General features: G+C 35.1%; 1 long non-coding RNA gene across 1 annotated transcript in view; it reads right to left on the bottom strand.

Annotated features, from left to right (window-relative positions):
• Positions 1–17,367, bottom strand: part of LOC111559534 — a 327,598-nt gene that overhangs the window by 213,605 nt on the left and 96,626 nt on the right. The window contains exon 2 of the long non-coding RNA XR_006594441.1: positions 14,654–14,734. This is a non-coding gene — a long non-coding RNA (uncharacterized LOC111559534). The remainder of the gene's footprint in view (positions 1–14,653; positions 14,735–17,367) is intronic.

Here is a 17,367-nt window from a genome sequence, read left to right as displayed (position 1 = left end):
TACTAAGTTTGGGCATATGAGACATTTTGTGTAGAACAAAAAGATAAATTCTTTGAGAGTAGAGGCTCTACTTTATTTGGATCTTGACTCCTATACGCAATTAGGTGGAAATGGTACTTGGCATATAGCCGTGACTCAATAAATCTTGCTTTGTTTGTTGGCATTTTGAAAAGCCAAGAGGAAAAAATTCTATAATCTCTCTCATAAATTTATTCTAATTTCTCTCTTTTTTATCCATCCTTAACTATTTATCTTAGATTCCCGATGTTCCCCTTAAAGTCCCATCATCTTTTGTTAGTATACTATTTAGCCTCCCACATTATAAACTTAGTAGTTTTCAAAACTTAAACTCTACCTTGAATTATTATTATTTAGGTCAATCCAGTTCATTCATATTTAAGTACATAAGAAAGCCAAGAAAAACAAAATTAAACTTTTGAATCATTTTTAATTTTCTTAATTATCACTTGTGAAAAGTGATAGTGCTATAAAATATTTTCAGTTGTATGGCATCTTTTATTAAAAAATTCACTCATTTATTAATGTAATATCATAGTTTGTAAGATTCATAGACACTATAATCATTTTAAGAGTAGGTAAATTTATTTTGCAGAGTAACACAGCTGTGCAATTTTTTTCTTTAAATATTTAAACTAATTAAAACATTTGAACTGCCAAATAACTGTCAATATTCAAGTTTATTTCTAAGTTTTTCTCTGTCACCCTAACATAAGCCTTATTATGACAAACTTTTCCAAGTTAATGTATATGTTTATGCCGGGATTTATTATTAACAATATGCATTCATAATTCTGCTCCAACTCTTTATTAAACAATGGGCAACTGACTCTTATAAAAAGGATTGAAGTGTCACAACCATTTGTTAATTGTAAATAAACTACATTATGTAATTTTTTGTGGTTTCTCTAAAAGATTTCCTGGGTTGAGCTCATCAGAATTACTCATTGTTAAAGTAGCACCTCAGGATTTAGTTCTTAGACTCTATTTTATAAATATAAATATAAATACAAATATATATATAAATATAGTTATTTAAAACTTGGTTGCATTTGAAGTAAATGATAATTATCCAATTTTTGGCTGATATGTGTGTGTATGTATGTACGTGTTTTTATAAATTGTGTTTGTTTATGCAACTTCCAAAAAAAATCTTCAAAAACAGTATTACCAAGTTGAATATTATCTAATTAACCAACAAGGTCTGTCAGACAGACTGGGAGGTTATCAGGAGATAATCACAGCCCTCAGGTGCTGTGAGGCATTGGGTGCAGCTAAGTGCCTCTAATTCCCCAAGGGCGTGATTAGCTCATGATAACAATGCTCCCTTGAGTTGTTTTATTGCTTTTATAAAAAGCCTTTGTTATGGAGAAAATGTTTATTTTTATTCAGGAGGAGGATGGAGTTGACAGTTTAGACTGTTGAAGGAATAGCAGTTACTTCTGACTTATGGTACATACGTTGACAAATCTGCTCATTTAAAATGTTTCCCAGCCAGTCTGGATATTTTGACTACCTCAGTAATTCTGCAATAAAGCCCAACTTCCATTTTGGACAGTTGTAAATTTGGGGTTTCAAGTTAATAGTATGGGCTCTCTAAAATTAGAAAGTGACCCATTTTGTAGAATAACTGCATATGAAAAATTAACCAATAATTTTTGCAGAAAATCAGAAAAATATTGGGGGTACTCAAATGAATGGTCTCAAACCCCATGATCAAAGAGATTGGTTGACACAAATGAATGCAGGTGAAATTGTGAGACTGACATCAGAAAGCTTTACTTCTCTTTGATGCCTCTCTTTTCTCCCCAGAAATGCAACCCTGGTGCCTTTCCAGTTCAAGTAGAACAAAATCCAAACTTTTCATTATGATCTGGACATGAGCTAGTCCCAAAGACTTCTCATATCCAATCTCTTACCTCCTTCATGAGGTTGTAGCTCTGCCAGTCTTTCTCTCACTTGAAAAGGCCAAGCTTGTCTTGGGGAATTTGCACTTGCCTTTCTCTCTGAAATGGAACATTCTTTCCACAGGTCTTCACCTGGCTGCCTCTTGTGACCATTCCAGTCTTAACTAAAATATCGCCATCTCAGAGAGGCCACCTCCCTAAAATGAGCATCCCCCATTACCCTGTTTCAGTTTTTTTTGTTGCACATATTGAATATTAAAGTTATTTTAATTTGAGTGTCTGTATTTGCCAATGAATGTAAGTTTGTGAAGGCAGAAACTTTCTTACACTAATAGACATGTGGATGTATGTTTAATATATATCCAATTTTTACCATAATATACATTTTTAGTTGCCTATTTTTCATTCACTCTCCTTTCTTCTTCCTAACAGAACTCATAGATTTTACCTTTTGTCCTCTGCCCTCCAGCTGACCTGTGTCATGATAAGTTGGACCAATGCCAGCTCCAGGCAATGCATTTCCTTGAACAGTGAGCAAGGAATGGGTAGGTGACCCAATTTGAGCCAATGAGACTTGATGACAGATTTGGTAGAGACTTCTGAGAGAGCCCTTTTTCACTTTGTGTAAGAACTTCAAGAACAGCTTTATTTGTGTTCCTCAGATCATTGTCAATGGGAATCACAGGATTCACACATGAATGAGTGAAAAGAAACTCCTTCATTTAATGAAGAGCTGTTTATATCATATACTGGATATAATCTCATCACAGCGAGGATAGTGAAACAGTTTTTGTGGGAGTATAAATTTGTTGTACAGTTATTTTATATAGCCTCTAGGATGCTCCGATTTAGAAAAGCAAGGAGCGATCTTACCTAGAAGGTCATCCTACATGCTCAAACAAAACCAGGCAAATCAGATCATAAAAGGATGATTATACGTCACTGTTTATTTATGTGAACAGTACTTGTCATCCCAGTCTGCAAACTCTTAATGAGTTTACTTATATTTTGATTTCCCATTTTTATTAGCAGCATAGATTACTAAACAAACTATTTAAGAGTACTAAATAAATAGCTTTAACTGCTATGGTATACCAGGAATAAATATAAAATTCTCCAGGTTTTTAAGACAACTTTTGAATCTAAAAGTCAATATTAACAGGGAAAGTTTAGGTATCAAGAGGCCTGATATCTGAAAACTAAACATGATGTGAATGTTGGTAAAATAAATGAGAACTGAAAGAAGAATGTATTTGGAAAAATAAATATGAACTCAGTCTTAAAATAGGAAACTAAGCATTTAATTTTGGGATATAGGGAAATATATATATATATAATAAATGATATAAAAAAGGCTAAGCAAACTATGTAAGAGTACTTTTATATGTATAATGCCCCTTTTCCCTTAAAAAGTTCTATGCCTTATTTGTCCACACTAAAATGTGACACATAAAATATTTACTAATAAAGTCTTGTAACTTTGAACAATAATGATAGTAGTTAATAATTATTGAATACTTACTAGGTGTTGTTGTTTTAGGGTTCTACGTGCAATAGCTCAAAATATGTAGAAGGGACAGTGACTTGTTAACTAGAAGGGGAAGGGCAAGAATTTGAACCCAAGCAATCTGGCTCCAAAGTCTACCTGTGTGACCAAATTGTGTGAAACTCAAGGCTTATTTGTAAACAACAAGTAACAAAGCAGATTATCAGCCAATGAAGAATATAAATGTGTCTTTGGATGATCCTTACCATCTATCAGTCCAACTTCAGCAATTATTGCATTTCTCATTACCTTTTTCCTGATGCAGAGGCCACTCTAGTGAGAAGACTCATTGAACCTCGGTAGCTTATAAATAATAGACAGAATACAGTGGTCATTGATGTTATTTATTCTCAACTGAGTTGAAAAGAGCCATAGATGTCAATCAGCATGGCAGAGATGTCCAATTAAAATAGCATAAAATGACTCTAGCTTTTTTAACAACACTTCTCATAATTTCTTAGATCCTGTTAATATTCTGTTTGGTCCATAAAACTGTCTTGACTCCTTTTTCAACTTTTTCATTTATTCTTTTTAGGCAAGAAAGGCCAAGAACATGACTATAGCTTGCATACCCAGAGAATTATACCACACAAATAAGCTTCCCGTGGAAACCAATTTAAAGTAAATTTTAAAAGAAGGAGTTGGCCTCATATGATTAAATGAGAAGGGCACATCCGTGCTATGCTTCCCTCAAACCCCAAAGCCTTAATCTAGTCATGAGAAAATATCAGACAAACTCAATTGAGAGGCATTCTATAAATAAAAAACAATGACTCTTCAAAGCATCAAGGCCATAAAAGATAAGGAAAGAAGGAGAAGTCATCATAGATTAGAAGAGACTAAGGAGGTATTAAACTAAATACAATGTGGTAACCTGAACTAGATCCTGCAACAGAAAAAGATAATAGTGGAAAACTGGGAGAAATATGAATGAAGTCTGTAGTTCAGTAAATAGTGTTGTATCAATGTTAATTTCTTAGTTTTGATAAATAAAAGATTGTTATAAAAAATGTCAAGAAAGTTAGAATGTAAAGTTCACTATGTGATTCTGACATCCTATTTGTTCAGGACCTCAGTGCACATGCAATTGCGTATGACTGAATAAAGAGAAGTGGCTCTAAGAAACAAAGTTAGAGAATGCTTTTTATTTGCTCTTTATGTATGCACTTGATTTACATGGCAATGATTTGATTATTTTTTCTTGTTGTTCTTAAGGATCTAATGATAATACTACTCCTGGATCCTCCATAAAGTGGCTATAAAATCAGATTTGTTCATTCATATGACTTAAACGTTGGTAATACTGACATACAGGCCTTTTTTTCTTCCTCCAACAACATCTCACTATCTAAATTGCATACTTCTGCTAAATTTACCTTACATTCCTTCTCTCCCACTTCATATCTATGTTCTTTCTGTAAGAAATCATTTGGTAAAAGTAAACTAAGAACACAACTTTCACCTTTGACTTTGATTTTATTGTTCATTTCCTTACACTTATTTTCTTCTTGTAATACCTAAGAAGAAATCAAAATATCACCTAATCACTTAAGAACTAAAAACTATCCAATAAAAATAAAATGCTATACATTTATTTTCAGGTAATAAGGGTTCAATGTCCGAATCCCATCAAATTCTCATTTCTGAAATGCTATTGCTGAGAAACTCTTTCCTGCATTATTGTTAAGTGACCCTGTTTGATTCATGATTAGTCACAATTTACTTTACATCTCTTCCCAAAATGGCATAAAATAATGTGCAAATTCTCTAATGCATTTGCAAGAAAAATATTTTCTAATGACTCCTAATGAGCCCCTGTTTTATGCAGGGTGTGAAAAGTTGCCAAGATGTGTAAAACAATTAGGATGACAAAAAGCATGAGTTTTAAAAGCCATTTTGCTTGTGCAATGTGTGTGAAAATCCAGAATAAGTCCTACGGGAAAAATTAATTTTAATAAACTTTTCTTCTTGCTTGAGGACTGTGTAAATCTAAGGCACAAAGAACTGTGTATTAATGGGTCAGGCATAATAATGAGAGTTTGATCTCAGAATAAATCTATTTCATCATCAACCTGTTACTTTATACTTGAACTGTAAGGACATTTGGTTATTTACTAGAATAACTATATATTATGTCTCCTACAGATGCAATACTAGGTAAAAAGTAAAAAAGATGAAACCTTAAATAGTTTTTCTTCATGTGAATTTATTTACTATTATTGAACATTGTTTGTTATGCCATAAACTCATTGATAATTGAAACCTAATCTTTGAAACTAGTACCTTCATAGATTAAGAGATTGGCATGTGTTAAAAGTGCTTTGATTCCAAACCTTTAAATATAAATGGAGTATCCCACGAAGACTTAATGATCTAATTCTAGATAGCATTTATTAATTACAAAGCTTGAAAATATTCCAGAAGGTACAATACATGACCTTCTCATTCAACAGTTATTCCTGTAGCTAAATATCATATCTAAGAGGAAGTTTTCATATTATCTTAATAGTTAAAAATTAAGGATGTAGTCCATCATCTAAGGTGTAAGTCTTCATTAAAACTTCCAGAATATATGATTTTACTGGGCACATCATTTCCAGCAGCTTTCTTTTTTTATCATTGCTTCTACATTTAAGTTCCAAAAGTATCAAATGATGGAAGCAATTTTTACAATGAGCCACTGAATGTGAAACGATCGAAGCGAAATAAAGGAGAGAGTTTCAACAATATCAGATCTTACTGGTATCTGTGGGAGAGTGTGAGAATAAATTTGTGGTTAAGAATTTACACTTTAGAATCAGATTAATTTGCACTCTACTCCCTACTCTGCCACTTGTTAACACTAAGACTTTGGCCAACTCATTTATCCTCAGTTTCCCCAGCAAATGTGGAGTGATTACAAATAGTCCTTATTTTATTGAGTCATTTTGTGATTCCATACCATATGTGGAACTTAGTTAAAACTGTCTTCACAGTGGCTATGAAATGGCTAAGTCTCAAGATTGTTAAGAGGCTAAAGGATAAGGAGTTTAATGCTGCTATATAATAAGAAAAATCATCATAGAATTCATAAATTGAGGAAATCATATCTTATCCTGGATTTCAAAGAGAATGTTCTCTCCTACCAAAAGTCAGGGAGGGCATATAGCCCTTGCCAGTGTTGCACAGCTTCAGAATGAACACAGAATAGGGTTACCCTTGGGGCAGGTAGAAATGGTGCCTGGAAAGCAGCATGGAGCTCTCCTACTGTTCTGCTTCTTAATCTTGATGATAGTTATTTAAATGTGTTCACATTGTGAAATATACATTAAGCTGTGCACTTATAATTAGTGCACTTTTCTGCATTTATGCTATACTTTTGTAAAGTTTACAGTTTGTACTCTGCAACTAAATTTTCCCATTCTTATCCCAACTTGTTTACCATTTTTTCCTCCTGGCATGTAAATTCCAAATCTTGGATTTTCTTGTCTGCGTTGTCTGGTTTTTTGTTTTAAGTTTATTTATTTTGAGAGAGAGAGAGAGAGACTGTGTGCATGTGTATGCATGAGCCGAGGAGGGGCAGAGAGAGAGAATGAATCTAAAGCAGGCACCTTGCTGTCAGCACAGAGCCTGACTCAGGGTTCTCTGTCTCACGAACCCTGAGATCATGAACTGAGCTTAAATTAAGAGTTGGATGCTTAATTGAGCCACATCACAGATTCGATGTCCAACCAATTAGGTAGCAGGGCAAGATCTAGACTGAAAAACCAAATACTGAGTCAACTGGTTTTGAGGCTCTTTAATACAGCTGACCCTCTTATTCAATCACTGATCACCAAACCCCATATTAAGATGTTATTTTTGTTTTCTAATATTGAAAATTCTTTTTTTAATGTTTATTTATTTTTTTTGTGCTTTTTTTTTAATGTTTACTTATTTTTGAGACAGAGAGAGACAGAGCATGAATGGGGGAGGGGCAGAGAGAGAGGGAGACACAGAATCGGAAGCAGGCTCCAGGCTCTGAGCCATCAGCCCAGAGCCTGACACGGGGCTCGAACTCCCGGACCGCGAGATCGTGACCTGGCTGAAGTCGGACGCTCAACCGACTGAGCCACCCAGGCGCCCCTATTTATTTTTGAGAGAGAGAGAAACAGAGCATGAGTGGGGAGGGGCAGAAAGAAAGGGAGACACAGAATCAAAAGCAAGCTCTGGGCTCTGAGCTGTCAGCACAGAGCCCAACTCGAGGCTCAAACTCACGAACCATGAGATCATGACTAGAGCCAAAGTCAGATGCTTAACTGACTAAGCCACCCAGGCACCTCTCTAATATTGAAAATTCTTTAGCAGGTGTAGCCTGCTAAAGCAGAGACCTAGGGAACAGGATCACAGGAGAAAGCATGAAGAGCTGGGTTTTAAACATGGGGTGTGTTAAGGTAACAAGAACATAATTTGGTCGAATATAAACAGAAGAGGATGGACACATAAAATAACATCCTCTCACAAAGCTGAATGACATGAATTTCTTTACTTTGGTTTGCATTCTTTTTTTTTTCAAGTTTATTTATTTATTTTGAGGGAGAGAAAGTGTGAGCAGGAGAGGGTGAGAGAGACAGGAGAGAGTGAGAATCCCAAGCAGGCTCTGCACTGACAGCATGGAGCCCTGCACGGGGCTCGAACCCACGAACTGTAATATCATGACCTGAGCTAAAGTCAGACGCTCAACTGACTGAGCCACCCAGACATCTCTGACTTGTATTCTTTTTGAGAAAGTACTTTACTGGAAAACTTCCTTACTAATTAACATTACTATTTAAATATTATATAGTATTCAAAACAAATTTATTGAGAGCATAAATTCAAATTAGAGTATTTTACTAATAAATTTGAAAAGATAAAGAATGTCACCATCAATGTAATTATTCATTATACTCTAAAATAGTGATGGGATGCAGGACATACTACCCTAAAATATGGCACTGTGCAATATTGAATAATCTAAGCTGAAGGAGTTTGAGAACATGGCAGAAGCCGAAAAGTTCACCTATCCATATCATCCTTCCCTGAAACAGGCCATGAAATCCTCCTGTAAGAGGTGCCCTTGTATTTACAGAGGAAAGGAGCATCTTTTTCTCCAAAGACAAAGGGACCCCAAGAAGAATCTTAACAGGACTGTCTAAATTTCCCCCAATGTAATGTATAATTACCTCCTACTCCTTTACCCAACCAACTCTCCACTCCCCATCAAACCTAGCATAAAAAGACAAGTCTGTGTCTTTGCAACTTCATTTCCTTATGAAGGCTGCTGTATTATGTAAAACTTAAATGTATATGCTTTTCTCCTCTTAACCTGGCTTTGTCAGTTTAATTTTAAAACCTGACCCAGGATGCTAAGAGGGTTGAGGAAAATGCTTTCCTCCCTATATCAGCTAAAATCTAGCATGTATCAAGCACCTCCTAAAAGCCAGAAGCAGTGTTAATTGCCAGCATTTATTTAATTTTATTTCAGCTTCATTGCAAAACTGTAGGACAGATATATCATTCTATCTGAGAGGATGAAAATAAGACCTATGTAGGATTCATGACCAGTCTATGGTCACATGGTAAGGAAATGGTATGATTACTATCCCATTCTCAAGCTGCCTAATTGTAAATGTACCTGTCCTTACAATACTGTTCTATAAGAGTAATAATATACATTAATTCAAAACAATATTCTAGACCTTCAGTGTGGCCTGAGGTAAAAGATTTTTCTTGAACTCAGGAAAATACAAGAGTACAAATTAAAAGCAAAGAATTTATAGACATGTAGAAGACTAAATTAGGATATTTCTTTGTAACTTCTTATGCTAGTAACTTCAAAAATGTCAATGAAAAAGATGATTTGGGGGAAGCTATACATTACATAAGTACATATATTTTTACTTCGTATATCCCAGATTTGGAGCTGAGCTAGCAGACAACCTGGAAATGCCAAAGGATGCAGACAAAAATAGCCTCAAGGAAAGCCTGCTCTCTCTAGCCAATGGCCATGGAAGGGGCAGCCTGGCAAGCAGAAAGCTTTTAGAAAGTAGTTGCTCTACTCCAGCTAAACACACTAATAAACACCACTAATAAAATGGTAGCTCCATTTCTACCTGCACTAGCAAAGGCCATGTGGGGAGCCTAGAATTCTACCCATGCCAAGGCTTACTGAGGTGTCCCAACTCCTCCCCAACTAGGGTGGTGTCAGAGAAGGCCAGGAAGGGAGCCAGGAATTTGACTACTGTCAGGGATGAGGCCTCCCATTGTGGAGTCAGTGGAAACCAAATGGGGAGCTGGACTTCCACCCCCACCAGCATAACTAGGTGCCCCTTCTCATCCTCACTGGGGTGGTGTCAAAGGAAGCCTAGTGGAAAGTCAGGCCATTCACTATTGCCAAGCAGTAACCACTCCCCCACGGTGTCAGTAGAGGTCACAGGGAATAGTAACAGAGGTACTCCTATCCCTCCCAGGTGGGGAGATACACGGGAGGCTGTGGCAGTTCTGTTTCTCTTGGACTGGTGGATGGTGTCAACCTAGAGATATAAAAATAATATTTAGGACTTTGCCTGCTCGTTAGATGCTGGAGACCGAGACTACTGGGGATCCAAAGCTTCTGGCCTCTCCTGTCCCAGCTGCTGTGTAAGGGAGCCATACCTTAGGAGACAGTGCCAGTACTTGAAAACATTTAAAAAACAACAACAGCAATAAACCGACACTTAGGAGTCAGGAGTATGTGGCAAATCTTCCCAACAGTGACTTTTATCCGGATCTTCTGCTTTTCCTACCCATTAAAAACAATCTAACGATATATCCTTTTGCTGCTAAAAAGAAACCGTCTAGAAGAATGTAGCTTTAGAGCAGTGGTTCTCGAGTGGTAATGATACTGTCTCTCAAGAGAAATCTGGTGACATCTGGCGACAATTTTTGGTCATTACGAACTGGTGAGGGGAGAATTAATAGTGACATCTATCACAGAGAGGTCAGAGATATTACTAAACATCTTACAACACACAGAGAAATCCCCCCCAAAATAATTATCTGTTGATGTTGAAAAAACCCTGCTGAGAGGGAGAAACTGCAATATTGTTGAAGGCTCCATGTGTCTATATGATTTTTACATTTACATGTATACAAACTCTGAATCGATTTCCCGGGTTTTCACGCCTCAGCACAAACACACAGACACACACACGCACACACACACACACACACACACACACACACACACACACCTTGGTTTCTTTTTAATATGTAGCCATAGGCACAGAAAAGTCCTTTAAATGAGGTTCTTTTGTTTGTTTTTCTATTGTTTACATTTTAAAGCAATACTTGGTTTTAATAGAGATAGGAGAAATCCACAAATGTATAAACAATGATAGACTTGAGTAGTGGACATCCAGATATTTTTCTTTGTTTTTCTATTCTTTCCTGAATTTTCCCAATTGGAAATTATACTGATTAACTAGTCACCTTTTTGCCATATTATTATTCTTTAAACCATGATTTTTATGGCTATATAATGCCCCATTACAGAGGTACTCATAATTTATTTAACAGATGTCATATTTTGGATATTTCTGTTGTTTTCAATCTACCCCCCTCCTCCCTAGGAATAGTGTTGTATTTATATCTTTTTGTGTCTCTCCTAATATTTCTTGAAAACAAAGTCTTAGATGTTGAACTTATGGGGCAGAGATTATGAAAAAATTGGAAGTCTTCTTGTTGCTTATTACCAATTTACTTTGTATAAAGATTGTAGTAATTTAAACTGCTATTGAAATATGTGAAAATGGCAGTTTTCTATACAACTAGATAATAATATTGCTGTAAAACACTCCTGAGTTGATGAGAGCGATCAAAGAGTAGACTATGATAAAAAAAGATTAGATATTAGGAGTTTGCTTTCATTTCAGGTTGCATTTATTGGAGGTCGGCACTATTTCAAAATAAAGCAGACTTTGCCTAGGCTCAGAAGTCACCAGCTCAAACTTGTCAGGGGTCAGGCCGGCAATTTATGGATTGAGGAGGCCTTGGGCAGAATGAGTGCACCTGGCACCTCTAGCGGGAGGAAAGGTGAAAGTGAGAATGGAAATTGACTGAAGTCAAACTATTTTTTCTCAATTCTGTTTACAGTATTCTCAACCCCAGAACTTTTGAATAGCAGGAAATTTTAGATAACTTAATCCAGCTACTTCATGTTATGAACAAAGAAAATGAAATCCAGGAAACTTCAGGAATTATCAAAATTCTCAGTTAGGTAAGGGTAGAATTACAATTGCACTGTGGGCTGGCTGACTCACAGCTCTGAACGTTTTTCACTGGATAATATTTTGATTTGGTATTTGCTCTGAATTGTGAAAATAGGAAGTCACCACAAACCCAGAATATAAAAGGGTTCAGAGAAGCCCTGAAGGTAATCAAGTAGTTTACTTCAATAAGTTATTGCTAGTAGGCATTTACTGGTTTCCTCAAAAATATACTTGCATGATTTTTTTTTTCTCTTGACCTGGTTGAAGAGCCAAGACAGAGAGAAATGGGAACCATGGTGAGAGGTAACTCCATAAGTGGGTTAAAGAAAATGGCCATGCTGTTTAAGGTAAAGGCAATATATATTCCTAACTCATCGGACACATAGATTCATTACATAAGATCAAGTTAAAGGGCATCATTCCTTTGAGCAATATCAACTTTAGCCAAGAGACAATTTATGTGGAAAGAAACATATATAATATAGATATATGCTACCTGTAATTTAATACAGTTGACCCTTAAATAATGCAGGGATATGAGCATTGGCCCCCTAGCAGAGTTGATAATCCACATAAAGCATTTGACTCCTCAAAACTTAACTACCAATAGCCTACTATTGACCAGAAAGAAGCCTTACCAATAACATGAAAAATTAACACATATTTTGTATATGTATTATACACTGTATTGTTATAACAAAGTAGAGAAAAAATGTTATTAAGAAAATCATAAGGAAGGGATTATACACCTATATTGTACTGTATTTATTTACAAACATCCACATATTAGTGGACCTTTGGAGTTCAAACCCATGTTGTGCAAGGGTTAACTGTATATACCATATATAATATCTACAAGCAATGTGCACGCACACACACACATTTTTTTCCTCTTCTTGCAGACAGAAATAATATAAGAAAGAAATGCCTGAACGAGATATAAGTAGAACCTAACAGCAAAACAGAGAATTTTTTGGCCAAGTCCTAGCAACCGTTACTTTATCCTGTGGAAAAAGCTCAAGGGTGTTGCAGAGACCTCCAAACTTGTAGGTCAAAGGAATTAACAAGGGAAATGTTAAATTGCTTTGCTCTCATCTGCCCTAAATTACTATTCACCACACCCCACAAGAGAAAACAGTTATTAATAAGATTTTTCCATTATTTTCAAAATAGCTTAAATATGTATTGGACTGTGTTTGTCAAGTTAAATAAGGCTATTTTTGGAGGTGTATTAGACAGAAAATAGTTTAACTCTTTCAGTAAAAATTTAATGATCATGAAAGAGTCACAATTGTTTCAGATTATAAAATGTTCTAAGGAGGACACCTAAATGGAAGCAAATTAATAATTCAAGAAATAGCTTAGTTTAATTTTTGACTATAGCACTTAGCCTTTTAGTGTTTAAATAATGGAACTATTATTGTCCATTAAACAAATCCTCATTAACATTAAAAATTTTTATCTGACTATGCTGTAGTTATATATCAAGTTTATTTAGGCAATCATATAGCTACAAATTCAGTTAAGCCAATTGATGGATATCTAGACTAAACATAATATGTTAATTAGAGTTTCTAAAATCTTGCTAAGTGAAAAATAATCTTTTAGGTAGTATAGATAATTTATGTGAACATAACTGAAGGATGAGTCTCAATTTGTTATTGTCATAAGCTAGGACAGGGCTGTTCTGCTGTTGATGATAATCAAGGACAGACAATTTGGTGATGACAGTGCTTGGAGAGAATGGATGTGGGTTCAGACATATTTAGTATCAGGTAGCAGAAAGATAAACATCAACGGTGGGGATAAACTGTGGAAACTAACCTATGGTGAATTAGGACTAGAGAAAACTTTGATAGTTGCCTAAATCATGAAGGCTTTTAAAAATAACTGTAGGTAATTGTAAGAACAGTAGAACTAGGCATAATAGGTAAATGATGAAATCTGCAAATATGAAATATAGCAGATTTTTAGATAATCATGGGTATACCTGGTTGCATATACTGTTCCTGGATTAATTTTGAGAAAAAAATCAAATAATTGATCAATACTATCAAACAATGACTTTCAGAGATTATATTTGGTAATGAAATTATTTGAGTATTTCTTTTTCTTCTGTGGGGGATGCAAATTAATAATGAAATGGCCATTATTCAGGAGAAGTAAAAGGCAAACTGAAAAGACCAAACTATCAACTGAATCTTTGAAAAATAAAAATATGACCAGGATGGCAAGAGTAGTCATTTATCATGTCAGCTCAATTCTAATAGTTATATCTGTGAGTTAGAATGTTAAGGTCACCATTTGATATAGAAGAAATTGGAAACCACCAGCGAGAGCAAATGTTCAAGAGGTCAGTGCACATTAGATTTAAAGGTCTTTAACAACCATGTGCATATCGCACGTACAAGGTGATGTAATATCATCCCCCAAGAGGTTACATTAATAAAGAGAGTCAACCACAAGTTGAGAAGCAAAACTTCACAGTGATATTTCAGAAATTGTAATGCCAGTTCATCTGTAAGAGATTCACTGTGTTACTAGCTACATTTTTTTCTTTGCAATTATTGCTGCTGATTATTTGTGTTGAAGGTTTTTAAGAGCATGTGGGCTTTTCCTTTTTCACTCAGCTAATCTTTTGCATGGTATTGAGTCTGACCTCACAGGTTTCTGGCACTATTTCAGAAATAGGTATCTCTTCTAAATAGGTTGTCTGGATGGAAAGCCTCTATTAAACAAGTGGTTTAGATTGGAAACTCAAAAAAAAAAAAAAAAGAGTTACAGACTGATATTTTAGAGTCTCGATGGCTTTTATGAGTTTTTACCTTAAAAATGTCAGATTATTTCATATCCTATGCATTTTTAAAGTTGGTCATTCATAACAGGATATTTAATACAATTTTTTTCCCCACAAATGTTGAATGAGTACTTACAGGTCCAAGGCTAAGAGTAGGAACTTTAGAGATACACCAAAGGAATGAGAAAAAAATCACTTCTCTCATGACGATCACCATCTGAAGAGGTAAGAAAATAAGACAATGCAGAAATACTTATACGCAGGGTAAAATTGGGATATTTGAGATTCTAACAAGGTTTATGTGTTTCACTATTGTATAGTGATTTTGGAGGCATCTTCATGAATGCTTTGATCAAAATTACAAAATAAGGCACCTAACCAAATATTAAGTATCTAGGTCTCGGACTAGGAAATATATGCAAAATTCAAAATAGTGGAGAATTGGAAAACTGTTTATACTGGGTAACACAATAATTTTGATTCATATGTATAAACAGTCCTCTTATACCCACTCTAAGAATGGATGAAACTCCAAACAAGATTTCACAGCCACGTCATAATACCCAACCTATAAGACACTGAATAAGCTGCCCTGGTGTTTCAACTTCCCCAGCTGCTCCTCATTCCATGATAAAGAGAGCAACAACTTTGATATCCATAGTATTGAAAGTGACAATATATGATCAACTTTGTGGTTTAAAAAGTTGTGAGAGGTTTGAGCCATAGTTTGCATGGGATAGTTAAAGAAATTAAATGCCAAGGAAAAGTGTCAATATACTCATAATTACATTACAATAATATACAAAGGGAAAATAAGACTGTAGCAGACCTTGTGCTATGAACATCTTCTCTTTGCAAATAACTTAAACATCCCTATCCCAGGAACAATATAATTTACCAAACTGCCACGATTTGGCCAAACACATGTTTTTAATGCATGAGAATATTTTGCTTCATGTAGAATGACATGTAACTTTAATTTAGCATAAACAAAAATATTGCTCAAGTCTTGTTCATTATTTTATTTTAATGACAAAAAAATTTACCCAGGGTAGAATTTTAGAGCTGTTATAAAATAGGCAAACAAACAAGTTTAGGAAAATCTTAATGTTTATCATCAGAGAAAATTATATATGCCTACTTTAACCAAGGAGGGAATCTAGTGAGCCCCCCACCCTGAATAACAGACTATGAATATTGTTTTAGTTTCATTTATTGCTGAAGTAATCTTATAAGTATGGATGGATTGATTCTACAGTGACTGACTTGATGATTTTGAAACTAGAAAATGAATTGAGGGTTTCTTTGAGGGAACTATTCATAAATGATAGAGAACAGGATCCCAGTGAAATAAAAAAAATAAGAAAAATGAAGGAAAATTAAAATAGCATATCTTAATATTTTTATTAGATAGATTTCAATTAGAGAGGTGGTAAAAAATAAACAGAATGGTGGGGCACCTGAGTGGCTCAGTCAGTTAAATGTCCAGCTCTAGATCTGACTGTTTATGAGATCAAACCCCACATAGGACTCCATGCTGACAGTGCTGAGCCTTATTGGGATTCTCTCTCTCTGCGCACCCCCCCCCAACCGCCCCAATTCATGCACTCTCTCTCTCTCTCTCTCTCTCAAAAATAAATAATTAAACATTAAACAAATAAACAGAATGAGATTCAATAGAGAAAGATATCACAAAGTCAAAATAAACAAAACGTTGTAGGAGTAAAGTTAAAAATTACAAGGTAATGCACAAAGATCCAGACAATACTTGCCAATAATATTCAACCACTAGTCAACAATTTAGCCAGCTTAGATAAAAAGGTAAAATAAAAGGAGCAAAGTTATTATTTTTTATTATTAATTTAGAAAGAGAGAAAGAGAGAGAGAGAGAGAGAGAGAGAGAGAGAGAGAGAGAGAGAGAGAGAGAATCCCACGCAGAATCCCTGCACAGCACAGAGCCCATGCAGGGCTTGATCCTATAATCCTGGAATATGCCTCGAAATTGAGAGTTAGATGCTCGATTGATTAAATCACCTAGGAGCCCAGGAGCAAAGGTATTTAAATAATAAAACTTTCTACTTATTACTTCCAAGTTGATTGGGGGTCCATTCCTTCATGCACTGTAACAAACAATGGGACTATAACAGTGGATGAGACCAACACGACACCTCTATTCATGGAGCTGATAGTCTACAGAGAGAAACAGTCAATAAAATAGTAATCAAATGAATACTTACGTAATTAAAAATACTGATGGGTACTATAAAGGTAACAAAAAGTAGGTGTTAGGATGAAGAATAACAAATGGCTGCCTATTTTAGCAGAGAGACAAGGGAAGACCTCTCTGAGGAGGTGATAGTTAAACTAATATCTGAATCAGAAAAAGGAGCTAGAAATTTAAAGGTCCATAAAAAAGGAACATTTTGGGTAGAGGGAAGAGCAAGGGTTAAAGCCCTGAGACAGAAACTAGATCGGTTGCTACAAGTAGGAAGAATTGCTATAGCAGAGTATGTATTTAAGTTGAGTAAAAGGGAAAGCAGTTTTTTTTTTATAAGACGTAATTTACAAGAAAAAAACATAAAAGCCTACCTATAGGTAGGAAGTTATTAATACAGATAAAACTAATCCTAAAAGTTGTCTAGTCTTCCCCTTTCTACTTAGTCCAGATCTCATTTCTCCTATATGAGTAGAAGAATAATCTCCTGTGTCAAAGAACTGGATTAGATAAAAGAATTCTTGCAAGAGGGTATTTGTGTATTTGGTTTTCTGTGTGTCGTACAAAATTAATACTATTTAGTATTTCTGAAATTTATATTTTGTGTGAGGCACTGAAAGACCAGAAGCCTGTGT

The sequence above is a fragment of the Felis catus genome, chromosome A2 (assembly GCF_018350175.1).
Source record: "Felis catus isolate Fca126 chromosome A2, F.catus_Fca126_mat1.0, whole genome shotgun sequence".
NCBI classification, from domain to species: domain Eukaryota; kingdom Metazoa; phylum Chordata; class Mammalia; order Carnivora; family Felidae; genus Felis; species Felis catus.
The sequence above is the reverse complement of the archived record's forward strand: the minus strand, read 5'-3'. Positions and strand labels throughout refer to the sequence as shown.